Here is a 14,922-nt window from a genome sequence, read left to right as displayed (position 1 = left end):
GGTTATCCTCCCACCGTTCTTGATGCCCATCCAGAGTCTTCCCGATGGCCCTCTTCAGCGTCTGGTTGGTCTTCTCATCCAGTCCGTTGGTCTGGGGATGGTAGGTGGACTTAATCCGGTGTTGTGCCCCTCACTTCTCAAACAAGATCTGGGGTCGGTCCTTCGTACGTCGCTTATTACATCCAAGATCAAATGACATCTAAGATGACATCATCTTGCTAATCATGATCTGGCCCATTGGGTTCTTCGAACACCCTTGTTGTTTATGATTAGTATAGCTGGATTGAGTTATGCGTTGGTCTAAATGGGGGTATGAATAGATAGTAGAAACCTTGATTAGCAACACTGCTATTGGCTGCGCCCCATTTTTTTTTTGCAACAGAGGCAACAGCAAGAGCTTGCTTGAAGGTTACTCCATATTTGAAGATTTAATCAGAACGGCAGGGAACACCTTAAGTCTGCAAAATCCAGGAGAGAGGGCTGGCAAAAAGTAGCAGACAAATTAAATGTATAGTAGTGACTACGTTAGATGTTTAATCGCTTATTAGGCTACAGTAGGCGCCTAGCCTATTTGTTTTTGTATTTTCATATTTTCATAATTACTTTGTTTATCATCTTCAATGTCATAATTTTATGTGGTTCCAACAAATTAATGAAGTAAATGACACCCTCATCGTTGTTCTAGCTCAGCAAAGCGAGCTAAGTTATATATGTTACTATTATCATGATGATTAGGGATGCACCGATACCATTTTTTAAGGAGAGAGTACCGCAATTCTTTTTCTGGTACTCGTCGATACCGATACCTATACATTTATTAATATAAAAAACGTATAAATGTTCATGACAAAATTGTAAAAATGGCTTTAAAGTTACAGGAATAAACTCTTTCAACTAATTTAATGTAGGTGTGTTGTGACTTGTACCTGTCTTATAAAACATCACCAGGTATACACCTTGTCTGGGAGTATCTTGAGTGTTTTATTCCTCATGCCGTGCATGGTACAATCTACTGGTTTCCGGTTCCTGTGCATTTCATTTAGTCATTTAGCAGACGCTCTTATCCAGAGCGATTTCATAAGAAAAGTCCTGCTTATTGCAGTATTAAACATTACAGTGTGCAACCATATGTAAACGTGGCTGCTGCAGGGCAAGCAACTGTAGATTATCAAGCCCTTTCTCCCTGTGCTCAGTCAGCTCTTCACCGATAGACTAATGTTTCCTTTTGTGCTTGTGCCCTGTTCATATCCGCGAGCACAGTGCCAGGCAACTTTTCTTGCCTTAACCCTTGTGTTATCTTCGGGTCATTCTGACCCATCAGTCATTGTGACCCACCGTCGTATTGCAACAACTTTACCGCATACAAAAACAAAATGAAGCATTTTATTTTAACCGTCGGGCTGTCTCAGACCCCCCAAATTGCGAAGGTTAAAAGAAAATGCTTTTTATTTGTTTTTGTATTGGGTAAAATTGTGGGTCATGTGACCTGAAGGCGGCACAAGGGTTAAAAAAAATTACAAGAAATAATATTTATCATGCCACCAAATACAGATGAAAAAACTAAAGTACAGTAACGAGCCTGGGGCCTCATTTATCAAGCGTGCGTAGAAATTGTTCTTACGTGGAGGTTTGGAATATTCCCACGAACAGTTGAAGGTGCGATTTATCAAACATTCCTACGAGCGCCGTACGCACACTTCAAGAAGATTATCCTTGATAAATCTCACCTGTTCTTAGTCTATAAACTCGTGCACGAACACAAGCATTTGCATACGAAACGCCCCATATTATCTAAATTGGTTGAATCACCACCAATAAAAAGGGAGCTAACAAGTTCAACTAGAAATTGGTAATGAAAATGGAGCAAGAAAAGAAAGGAAAGAAAAAGAATTTTTCGCAAAACGAAATTGAGGTTTTAGTGTCGGAGGTTGAGTGCAACCAATTGACGATTGAACGCCAATTGAACGTGCTGTATCTAACCAACTGTCTAACTTTCTCTCTCAGAACAACCTGCTTGACCCCAACCAATCGGGCTTCAAGACTGGCCACTCCACAGAGACTGCCCTCCTTTCAGTCACCACTGCCGTCCAGTCTGCCAGAGCGGCTTCCAGGTCATCCGTCATCATTCTGCTGGACCTTTCTGCAGCGTTTGATATGGTTAACCTCCAGATCCTGCTCGCCAGACTTTCTGAGATGGGCATCACTGGCACTGCACTCCAGTGGATCTCATCCTACCTGTCGGGAAGATCCTACCAGGTTTCCTGGGGAGGCAAACTGTCAGGACCTCGCCAGCTCTCCACTGGTGTCCCACAGGGTTCCGTCCTTGGACCCCTCCTCTTCTCTCTGTACACCACCTCACTTGGACCAATCATCACCTCCCATGGCTTCTACCACTGCTACGCTGACGACACGCAGCTGTACCTGTCGTTCCCCCCGACCGATCCGGGGATCTCAGCTAGGATTGAGGCCTGCCTCACAGACATCTCCGCCTGGATGACTGAGCACCACCTCCAGCTGAACCTCGCCAAAACAGAACTTCTCATCATCCCGGCTAAACCCTCCATCTCCCACGATCTCTCAATCACCCTGGGATCTGCGACGGTGACCCCTTCATCCTCTGCCAGGAACCTTGGGGTTACCATGGACGACGAGCTCTCCCTCACGGCCCACATTGCTGCGGTCTCCCGGTCGTGTAGATTCACCCTCTACAACATCCGGAAGATCAGAAGATACTTGTCTGAGCACTCCACCCAGCTGCTAGTCCAAGCACTTGTCCTCTCCAAGTTGGACTATTGCAACTCGCTGCTCGCTGGTCTCCCAGCATGTGCAACCCGCCCTCTTCAGAGGATTCAGAACGCAGCGGCCCGCCTGGTCTACAATCTACCCAGACGCTCCCATGTTACCCCGCTCCTCGTCTCTCTCCACTGGCTACCTATCATGGCCCGTATCAGATTCAAGACCCTGGTATTGACCTTCGGAGCAGTGAACGGGACTGCACCCGTCTACATCAAGTCTCTCCTGCAGCCTTACACCCCCACCCGTCACCTACGGTCTTCTTCAGACAACCGCCTGGTGGTCACACCGCTCAAGACCGCCCGGTCCCAACACAAGCTCTTCTCCTGTCTGGCTCCCCAGTGGTGGAATCAACTCCCCACCTCCATCAGAGATACTGACTGTCTCTCCACCTTCAAGAAAAGGCTCAAGACGCACTTGTTCCGGGAGTACAACGGTACTTAGGAATGGTTCGCTTGACCCGATGTTAGTTTCCTCAAGGATCACAATGACTCTTGCTTAGAGACTTGTTGCTCTTGTGGTTAGTGGTAACTGTTTTAAATTTGTTCTCGCTGTGATATATTGTTTCTATTACTGTTGCTTGCTTTTTTCCACAGGTACACTTGCACTTATAGTGGTTCATGTTGTTTAATTGTAACTTGTTTAACTACATGCTCTTATGGTTCTTCCCTTTGGCACTTACTTTGGTTGTTCATAATGTGTGCTTCATGTTTTGGCTACTCACGATGTTTTTTGGCTATCTTGTTGTTATGATCAGTGACCTATGCACTTTGTAAAGCTCTCTCTTGGAAGTCGCTTTGGATAAAAGCGTCTGCTAAATGAATAAATGTAAATGCAACCACAAAGTTTTATTTGGAACGCTTAGCGGTGTTTTGACCAACAAAAAAAGAATATGCTTTGGGAAAAGGTAGCGATTGCTGTTAACGCAGCATCTTCTCAGAGGCGCTCATTGGCAGATATAAAAAAAAAAAAGTGGTTTGATTTAAAATCAAGTGCAAAAAAGGCCGTAGCCGCACACAGGCGAGACATTGCTGCAACTGGAGGTGGACAAGTTGAGACGAGCGTTTCTCCCATGCAATTAAGAATTGCAGCAATTATTGGAGAAACATCGCTGTCTGGAATTGTGTCAGGTGGAGACAGTGACCTAGTCGCAGGTCCTACCATGTCCAATTCACCGGTGTCTACTCGTGGTCAGGTTGAAGGTAAGTAGAATAATTAGATTTTCAACAGTGTTGTTAATATTGTGGTCACCACTTTATTTGACAGGAAATTATAATCTGCTCTGATGCAGTAATCAAATAATTCCATAAATTGCAGTGAGTGGAGAGAGTTCCGGAGTCATCCTGGGAGAGGCAATTATTCCCCCCGCTGCGCCCCACAGTGAGGCACCACGCTCCCGCGCCACATCAAGCCGTGAACCAAGGGTCCTGACAGACTCAGTCCTACAGAAACAAGATCAAAGATATAAATGAGAAATTAACTGGCATCTGCACTGCACTCAATGACATTAACAAATCCCTACAACAACTGGTTAACTGTGCCAGTCAAATGTTAAATAAATGAGCTGAAGGCATGTGGGCTGTTCTCTTCTTGGGGAGGTACTTACTCGAAAACGTTGAATAATCTCCATCCTCCTTTGAACTGCCAAGGCATTTGGAGGTTGGAAAGGTGGTGCGTCTGGCATCGTTTTGTCAGGTTGGTCTTCCTGAACAAGTGGAATGCCATGCTTGATGGCCATGTTATGTAGTACACAACAGGCCATGACTATGTTCCAAGCCTTTTCCGGTGTATACTGCAAAGCACCCCCAGCAGATGACAAACAGAGCCACCGGCCTTTCAGAGTTCCTATTGTGCGCTCCACGATCGACCTTGTGCGACTGTGTGCAGCATTATAGGCTCTCTCCTGTGCCATTACAGGATTGGTCAAAGGAGTCATCAGCCACGGTTTCAATGGATAACCTCTGTCTCCTACAGGGAAACCAATAGGTAAATAGAATACACTAATGGCAAGTACTTGATGCCTGGGCAATACATACCAATAAGCCATCCATCCTGAACAGCTCCCTCCTCTAAGCGAAGGCCAACGTTGCTGTTCTGCAAAATGAATGAGTCGTGCGTTCCCCCCGGCCATCTCGCCACCACATTCAACAAGTTCTTTTGCGCATCCGAGATGATTTGCACATTAATTGAGTGGAAGCCTTTTCTGTTCACGTAATTGAACTCGTTCAGGGATGGTGTTTTAATTGCAATGTGGGTGCAGTCCACCGCTCCAATTGTGTTTGGGAAGCCGTCGACCGCAAAGAAGCCTTGTTTGACTTCTACCTGTTGTGCTACTGTATATGGGAAAAGTATGTACTGAAGGGATCTACTGATTATTGCATTTAAAACAGCAGGCATTATTAGGCTGATGGAGGGTTGTGAGATGCCAGACCGATCAGCAAGCTCACGCTGAAAAGTGCCCGTCGCCAAGATACCCAAGGTGGATAGCACCTGAATGTGCACTGGAATGGCATTCGTTCTCCTTGTTGGTCTTTGTAGAGTTGGTCTTAGATCCTCGCATAATTCCACTAAAATGGGTTTAGGAAACAATATCTACTAATGAGTCACTCATTACTTTCTGCAAAGAAGTCATATCTGTCTCTGAAAATGCGCTCTCGGCGAAATGCGGCGTGTGCTAAATCTTCCAACACAGCTAGATCTGCCATCTTCTCAGATATTCCGTGTTAATTGACTGTCTTTTATAGTGGTCCACAAGCATATTGTAACATTACACTACATTACATCAATTCGACAATATTAACAACTCCCCTTATGGTGTTCAATTAGGCTATATCATTACAATATTTCATATTACAAGATTTTTTAATTTTATTTAATGGAAATCCTTGCAAAATGCTTTCATTGTTGATTTCAATCTTATAGGCCTATATATTTCCCGTGTTCACGATGCAATTGCCTTGTTTCACCACTTGGAATTGTTCGTACTCAGCTACGCATAGTATTGACCATTCTTATATTTACACACACTTCCAAGAAATCTCTTGGCATGATAAATCGCTACTTTTGCGTGGATTCATTCGTACGCACGGTTTACGCACATTTTAGTGCGTACGAACGGTTGATAAATGAGGCCCCAGGTTTTAAAATGTAAGCAGAAAGTACAGCTATTTGTGTACAATTTTTTTTTGACCAGACACTTTTTGGTCAAAAGGTATTTCTTATTTTCCAGATAATATAAATTGTTAAGTGTAGTATTGGAGTTCTGTTAGGACTTCCTGATGAGAAATGCCACTCAATGTGTAAAGGAAGTTTTCCGGCGGCACTGTATTCCTAGATTGATCAAATGATTGTTCAAATGATTTGGCAGTGACAGAGAGTGGGGTGGATGTGTATTTAATATGTGGGGAAAGAAGCAAACCTGTCCCACCACCTCTGGGCGGATCCATGTCTCTGTCAGCGCAAGGGCGTGAAGAGAAGCATGGGATACAAACGCCGGGAGAAAGTCTGCCTTGTTCACAGCAGACTGGCAGTTCCAGAGCCCAATAGAAAGAGAGAGGGCAGGTGGAGAAGATCTGGATAGGTAGGTAAGATTAGAAGTGGACCGTATGTACTTTGTGACATATCTATGTCTGTGAGTTGTGTAATGAGCGGGAATGCTGAAGAAACACATGCTAGCTATGAATATGTTCTAGGTGGATTAGAAAACAAATAGGGTGATACTTATCAGAAGAGAGACATGGTAGCAGTGTCACGTCATGGAGACTATATACAGACATGGTAGAAGTGTCTGGTCAAGTACATACATGTATATTCTATTAAATATAAGAAAATAAATAAGATATAAAGAAGAGTGCAATGTGACTTGTGCAATGTGCAATGAGCAATAAGTGACCGATGGACTGTTTCAGTGGCAGCTGGGAATTCTGGGCCTTGTAGATGAGGCCAGCTGCAGATTGCAAGAAACTGTTCATCAAATCTGGGTCATGATGGACTGCAGCCTCCTGCCGGGGGGAAGTGACTGTAACCGTGTGTGTCCAGGGTGGGAGGAGTCAGACACAATCTTCTTTGCTCGCCTCAGTCACACAGGGTGATGGGGTTGAGTGAGGCTGGGTTTTCCTAAAGTCCACAAACATCCCCCCCCCCCTCCCCCACCACCCGGAACGCAATCAGGACGTGCGATATGCACCTGTATAGCATTTGCGGGCATCAGCGAGCCGCTATTGAAACGGGAGACTTGGGATGTCTGACATCAATGGTCAATTTTCACAAGGCCTAGGGCTTCATGAACACATGAGAACAAAGTTCAGTTCAAATGAAAAAAAATAAGCAATTCTATTTAAAAGGTAATTTACATGAACACATGTTCAGAATAAAATGAAATTCAAATGAAGACCAAATTGACTGCAATTCTCTTCACAGATCTGGCACAACTTACCCCAGGCCCTTTGGCACGAATCACCCCAATCCCACGTTTTTGGAAAAAATGCATCATCCAGCAGTTTTGAGCTAAAATCATGCTAGCTATATAGACTCATTGTGTAGATTACCATAGCACTAAAACATGTGTGAAATGTTTTCAAACTTGTCTATAACTTGTAGTGAGGTCAACAATACCACACAGAGCCAACATCTTGCCACACCTGAAGAGTGATTCAATCACATCAGACAAACCTAATCAGCTCTCGTGACACCCTCAGTATGCTGATTACCCACCAAACGCCGATGCAAAGGAACCATAGAATTGGGGGGGGGCCTCCCCAATCTACCTAATCAGCCCTCCTGCTAGCTTGCAAGCTTCAAAGGGCCTGATTTGTCTTTCTTTAAGTTAGACCATTTCATTCTGTTCATTGAAACCAATCTCTCATATCAAACCCATAATCTAACTTGTTCATAAGATCTGTTTACCTTACTTGAATAAATTCATTGTAAAGATATTTTGACGTGCGTGTTCACTGATGTTACGATTGGCTCTACACTTAGAACGAATTCATTCCTAAAAGATGAGACTGATATTCCTAAAGATGAGACTGATTATTACCTAAACCAGTATTAGGGTGGTGCCCCGAGACTTTATGATAAATTAAGTATTTCTATCTTTAAACGAGCAAACCCCGCTACAAACTGTTCAGACACAACAATCAAAAAACCTTGATCATAGAAATTTTACTTTGGAAGGCAAAAAACTGTTTTTTGAACTTAAATGTGTTTACCTCTCATGCAATGAGGCTCTCTTCTTTACAGGATGAGTAAAAAGACTGACTCTTCAAAAATGTGACCAATTTCTTATATGGTTCCCTAGAAACAGGGGTTGGCACAACTTCCCCACTGGCACAAATCACCCCACTCTCCCCTAATAGAAAATTACTATTCTTTAAGATGTCTACAGTATTCTTTGGCCTAGAACAATTATGGCTGAGGTTTTAACTTCTGTAAAGCTAGCATAACCTTTTGGCCTAAGACAGTATTGCTTGAGTTTCCGTTTGCTGACAAACATCTAACAAATTTGACTGTGACAAGTTCTTCTTTCTTGTATTGAGCTGTGTTTTTAATATTGAGCATCTGTATTAAGTTCTGCAACCTATTTCCTTTTTTTACTCTCTTGTTTGTTGTGGAGTTTCTCTTTTGATAGACAAACTATTGAACTCATTATGTAACTGTCTGGAAGTACGGTTTAAAAGAGTGCTCAGATCATGACATTTTGAGAGAGCCTTTCTACTCCAGACATCATTTATGGTACTGTTTTATAACTGCTCCTCCTTGATTTCAAGAATAAACAGATAAAGACAAATTCTTCTGACCTCAGACATTTAATTATAGAAATTACACCACAGAGGTCTGTCCTTAACTACTGATCAGTTACAGTAAGTCAAGATTAACAGCTAATGATTACTTTTATACTGTTTGGAATGCTCTGAATATAATTAACAATGTTTGAACGTGTTATTTATAAGTGTACACAAACAAGTAATTTGCTTTACATCCTTCATCCTTCCTAGCCATGCAGTTGAGCACAGCAGCATCATGGACAAAGACATCCAGCAACTTCAAACTCACTCCCTTCCCCCTTTTCAATGTAATAATGTTTTTTTTTTTTTACCAGTTCATGGGGTTTTGTTTATACAAGCAGGATAGACATTTTTGTTTATCAAATGGTCATGCATTACCAAAAATGCATAGATTTATTCTATAAGGTAACTTATTACCTTTACAGTTTGTGTGACGATCATGATTTCTGTCGTGTGTAGCCCAAAAGCCCATTCTGAGCCAGGAAAAACCCTGGTTAGGCTTAGTGAAGCCAGGTAACTAAAAGTAAAACAGCCCAGGTATATTTGTACTTGCATCGTATAGGCTTCAGCCTTCCTGCAAAAGATCTGGAGCCATTGTCACAAAACATCTCAAGGCTAAAAGTAGCTCCTTACTTGCTGATTCAGGAGAAACTCTTAAAAATAATGGGCGTGTCAGTCCTTATTTTAGGATTCCACGTTTTACTTCAAGAGTATTTCACAATGCGGTTTATCACTAAAACCAGCTCATAAAATCAGTGAAAAGTTAGGGGTAGGAACATAAACTGCCTTGGAACATAAACATTTTATAAACATTGTGATAATGAGCTTTAAAGGGGTCATAGAATGTTTTTTAGGGGTATTTCACACAGTTCCTTAAGGTTTCCGAATAGGGTATGTAACGTTGGTTGGGCTGAAAATGGCCTGGGAGCTGTTCTATGCGCCCTAATGCAACCCTGTGAAATAGCCCTGGAATAAAAGAATAGGTTTTCTCCCTTTTATGGTATGCTCATGAACAGGGCCGGTCCTTCCTATAGGCAACATAGGCAGCCGCCTAGGGCGGCATGAAGAGGGGGTCGGCAATTTCCCAAGTGCATCCATTAATTAGTTGTCCCACACTACCAGCAGGGGCGTGTTGTGGTTGGCACCCCGATTTGCACTCCCGGGGGGGCTAAAACTTGCCTAGGGCGCCAAATGTGCTAGGACCGGCACTGCTCATATATAGATGAACTGCGCGCTGATTGGTTGGTTTACAACGAGCAAAACTGCGGAGCAAAGACGCAACATAGCCAAACATGCATCGTGAATTGTAGATTTACATGACAACACAGGTTATTTATTTGAATGAATCAGTCATGAAAATGACTAAATGTAAATGACTAAATGTAATGTCTATGCTAGATACAGGATACGTTAGCTCCAAAATTTTAGAGAAGGCTGTGGCACAACAGCTCACTGAGCACCTCTCCTCAAATCAGCTTTTTGAACCTCTCCAGTCTGGATTTCGTCTCCACCACAGCACTGAAACTGCATTAGCCAGGGTAGTCAATGATCTACTGTTAGCTTCTGACGCGGGTTCTATCTCTGTCCTGGTTCTTTTAGACCTAAGTGCAGCTTTTGACACGGTGGATCATGAGATTCTCTTGGAACGTATGGAGAACTATGTTGGGATTTCTGGTACGTCACTTCAGTGGTTTAGATCGTATCTATCTGATAGATCACAATATGTCCACTATGATGGCTGCTCATCCAGGAGCTCCACTGTAAAATACGGAGTACCACAGGGTTCAGTTCTAGGCCCTCTGTTATTCTCTCTCTATATGCTGCCTTTAGGAAACATAATTAGAAGCTCTGGGGTAAATTTTCACTGTTTTGCAGATGATACTCAGCTATATATGTCTATAAAGTCTGGAGAATTTCCACATGCTATGGAAAAATGTGTTTCTAGGTTGAGAGCTTGGATGACTGCAAATTTCCTTCTTCTAAATTCGGATAAAACCGAGGTTCAAATTTTCGGTCCTAAAAAATATAGAAATAATTTTCCCAATCTGACCTTAGACCTAGACGGCGTCAAAGTCTCTCAAAGCCAGCTAGTAAAAAATTTAGGAGTCACAATGGACCCAGACCTTTCGTTTGAGTACCATATTAAGCAAATTACCAGAACTGCATTTTTCCATCTACGTAATATTGCCAAAATACGAAAATTTCTCTCAAAGGATGATGCCGAAAAACTAATACATGCATTTGTTACGTCCCGATTGGACTATTGCAATGTGTTGTTCTCTGGCCTCCCAATTACCCACCTAAAAAATTTACAGCGGGTGCAAAATGCTGCTGCTAGACTATTGACCAGATCAAGAAAGTTTGATCACATAACATCTACTCTTATCTCTCTACACTGGCTCCCTATCCAAGCCAGAGCTGACTTCAAAGTTCTACTACTTACATACAAATCTCTGCATGGATTGGCACCACTGTACCTCTCCGGTCTCCTTGCACCCTATTGCCCCGCAAGGACACTTAGATCTCAAGATGCCGGCTATCTGGTGGTTCCCAAAGTTAAGAAAAAGACAGCTGGAGGTAGGGCGTTCTCATATAGAGCACCTCTTCTCTGGAACAAATTACCCGTCTCAATTAAGGAGTCTGATACTGTTTCGACATTTAAAATTAGGTTAAAAACGTTATTGTTTAGCCAATTCTACGACTGTTAAAGGTAAGTATGTTACTAGTTGGAGGCAATGGGGGACGGGTTGCTTCCATCCTTATTCTATAAGTATAACTTATTTTAGAGTTCTCTTCCCCTGGAACAGATTTCATGTTCCAAATGGGGGGGGCTGTCGCTGTCTTGGTGTGTGGGGTTGCATCAAATTCCCCTTTTTTGCTCTGTTAAATTGCTGCACCAGTCCACACTTGACCGGTGGGGATCTCATTCTATTATGACTGTAACTGTTATCTGCTCCTGGCATCCTCTAATCCCTGCTCTCCTCTCTCTGTCCCCCCCCCACACACATCCCTTGTGGTGTGGGGGGTTTGAGTTGTCAGCACCTGCCTGGTCGTCGGTCAGCCAACGCTGGACCTGGTCGCGAGTCTCCCGGTCCTGTCCTACATCTATAAAGTTGAACAATGGATTTTGGTGTTTTAAAAACCCACCGACACTGTATGACTATGTTTAGCCTGTGTTCTGCTCCTCTCTCTCACCAACCGTCTCTGGAGGAGGGGATCCCTCTCTGAATTGCTCCTCCCAAGGTTTCTTCCATTTTTCTCCTGTTGAGAGTTTTCTGGGAGTTTTTCCTTGTCTTCCTTGAGGGTTTAGGTTGGTTGAGGGGCAGTTCTATGGGCATATGTGAAGCCCTCTGTGACATGCTTGCGTGTAAAAAGGGCTATACAAATAAATTTGATTTGATTTGGTTAGCATTGCTAATAACTGTTAGCGACAAAATCATACTTGCAGCTTGCGGTTGTGATGAGCATAGGCTACGGTCGGAACAGCACCTCTTTTCAGCAACAGCAGCTTAGCAAAACCTGCTTTAAATTGTCAAGCAAATGTGTAATTGAGGGTCGAACTGCACAGGGATCTTCTCATAGACAAACATTAGCCATGCCCGTTGAGTGTTTGCTTCCTTGGGAAGACTATGAAAAGTGTCAGCATTCCCTGTACAGCCTGGGACACTGCATTTACCGTGGTCCGTTTTCAATGTCCTTGAAAAACTTCTGAACTTTCTTCTTTGTAATTCTTTGTGGAAGTACACAGAGCAGCGCACAGCTAAACTAGTGTCTGAGATCTACGCAACATCCATTTATGTTCCTGGGCCAGAACACCAGTGGGCTGGTACAGACCAGAGCCAAAAAAAGGTGGAATCACCATTGGCTTTTTTGGAAAATTACTGTATTACAGCAGCAGTTTCAAATTGCGAGATTTGCCTATGAAAAAGGTGTCAATGGACTTTGAGGTTCACTGTATGTCCATTTTACCCACCGAACTGTTGTTATTCAACTATGACAAGGTAAACTCGGTTTTGCAGTCAATGACCCCTTTAAGAAAGCCAACACATTGTCATATCGTAGCTTTGGTAAACCATATTATAAGAGGGGTTAAAGAAAGCTTGTAAATAATCCAGTCTCCAACCAGGTTGAAAAATTATGCAGGCACACAAAATAAAGCTGTACAGACTTTTTTTTATAGCCGAGCCACATTTCTTGACATTCGATCCAGACTCGATTCTACGCGCTCTCCCTTTTGCGCATGTCTCTAACCAACCTGAACTAAACACGTCACTTCCACATGCATGTAAAATAAAATAGCACATTCCATCACACTACTGTCCCGGTGATCAGATCCACGTCGGTCATAAGCGTCATATGCAGGTCTGTCATACTTATGCCGCTGAAATGTGCGGCCTTGTGCCCCCATCAGGTAAAACTGAACCCTGACGTTCTGGAGAAGGACGCCTATTAGACACTGGGCAGAGGTATGCTAGTGTCCGACAAACTCTCCAAGGTCCTCTGCAGTGTACTGACATCCCAGGATGTCGCTAAGGAGTTGCAGCTGCCGAAGCACAGGAGGAGGCAGGTGCAGATTGTGGAGGAACCTTAACAGTGGATCCAGGGAAAAGTCCTGCTGTTGGAGTTGACCACAGTTTCGTGTGAAGGCATCAGAATCTTGCTGGCCTGATGCGTCTGCTCAATCTGTAGAGCCATTGTAAGAGCAGCATCCAATGTGTTCACGCCTTGTTCATGTATGCGAAGCTAGAGATAAGGTTTAGTTCCGCAATAAAGCGCCTGAATTTTTCTCCATTCCTTGCATTAGCCTCATATGTGGGAATAGCCACATCCACTAAGCGGCCTTGTTCATGTATGCAAAGCTGGAGAGGTTCTGGTGATCTGAACGTGACACCTCCTTGTGACAGTGAGGTCAGAGTTGTAGATGTGAGACGATGCTCTTTTCCTAGTTGATACGTTAGATCACTCATTACAGTAGGCTAGGCCTATATGTTTTTGTATTGTAATATTTTCATAATTACTTTGTTTATCATCTTTAATGTATTATAATTTAATGTGCTTCCAACAAATATATGATGTAAATGACACCCTCACGAGAAAACCGATATTTCTCAAAACGTATAGTTAGGGCTGCACAATTAATCGAATTTTAATCACAACCACGATTTAGGCTTCCCACGATCAAAATTCGCATGATCGAGCGATATTTAAAATATGTCATTCCGTTCATAGTATCATTTTTTTTTTTTTTTGCTTCCTAAAATATATTTACACAACGTAAAATGGAAAATAGTGCCCTGTTGAAGTTTTGCTACATTTTCTTTGTTTTCTTTATTTATTCTTAAGCATTCTTTAAGGAGATGCACTTAATTTTGGTGATTAAAAGGACCCATTTTATTTTGATGTACATATTTGTACATGCAGAAATGTAGCACAATATGGATGTGAAAGCAGTTATATGCCTTTTCTGTGGCCGGTCCTAGACAATGGAGCTCCCTGCCATTAGATATTAGGATGGCACCCTCCATTTTTAGTTTTAAGTCCAGGCTAAAGACCCACCTATTTTCTCTAGCCTTTTCATGATTGCTCTGAGGTTTATGTTTGTTTATATTTTATGGTTTATATTTATATCACTTTCTTTTAAACTGGTTATTTTATTTTGTCTACTTTCTTTTTTAATAATTCTTACTTTAGCTTTTTGAATTCTATTTTATTGTGTACGTGTGTATTTTTAAGTGTATGTGTAATGTCAAACGTATTGTGAAGCACTTTGGCCAGCCGTGTGGCTGTTTGTAAATGTGCTATATCAATAAAGTTGAACTTGAACTATAATTAGTCTATGTGACAACATTTGTTTTGGTTAAAATCAACAAATAATCGTGATAATTAATCGTGATTTGAATATTGATCAAAATAATCGTGATTATCATTTTGCTCATAATTGTGCAGCCCTGCGTATAGTATCGTGCTGCGCTAAAGAATCCTGTCTATCACACAATAATGAAAAACTCTCCGCGAATGAGCCTTGCACCCTCCGTAACAGGTTAATGTCCTATAAACAGACAAGACATGGCTGTGACAGACTTCCTGTATCACCTCTGCTTATAAAGCCACAATAAAATCTTGTGTACATAAAATAAGCCTGCCCCCGAGCAGGTCTAAGCTAACGGACATGTTGCTATGACAGCCAGTCCAGGATGAGCATCAAAGAACCTAACAATCCAAGATCATGACAAATCATCATTAATCAAATCAGTTAGCGACATACGAAAAACGGACCCCAAGGATAAAGTCACTTACAGAAACAACCCAGTAACCCTGGAGATCAAGGTTGACAACTCTACAC

Source organism: Osmerus mordax, chromosome 1, assembly GCF_038355195.1.
Source record: "Osmerus mordax isolate fOsmMor3 chromosome 1, fOsmMor3.pri, whole genome shotgun sequence".
In the NCBI taxonomy this organism is placed as follows: Eukaryota; Metazoa; Chordata; class Actinopteri; order Osmeriformes; family Osmeridae; genus Osmerus; species Osmerus mordax.
Note: the sequence above shows the minus strand (reverse complement) of the source record.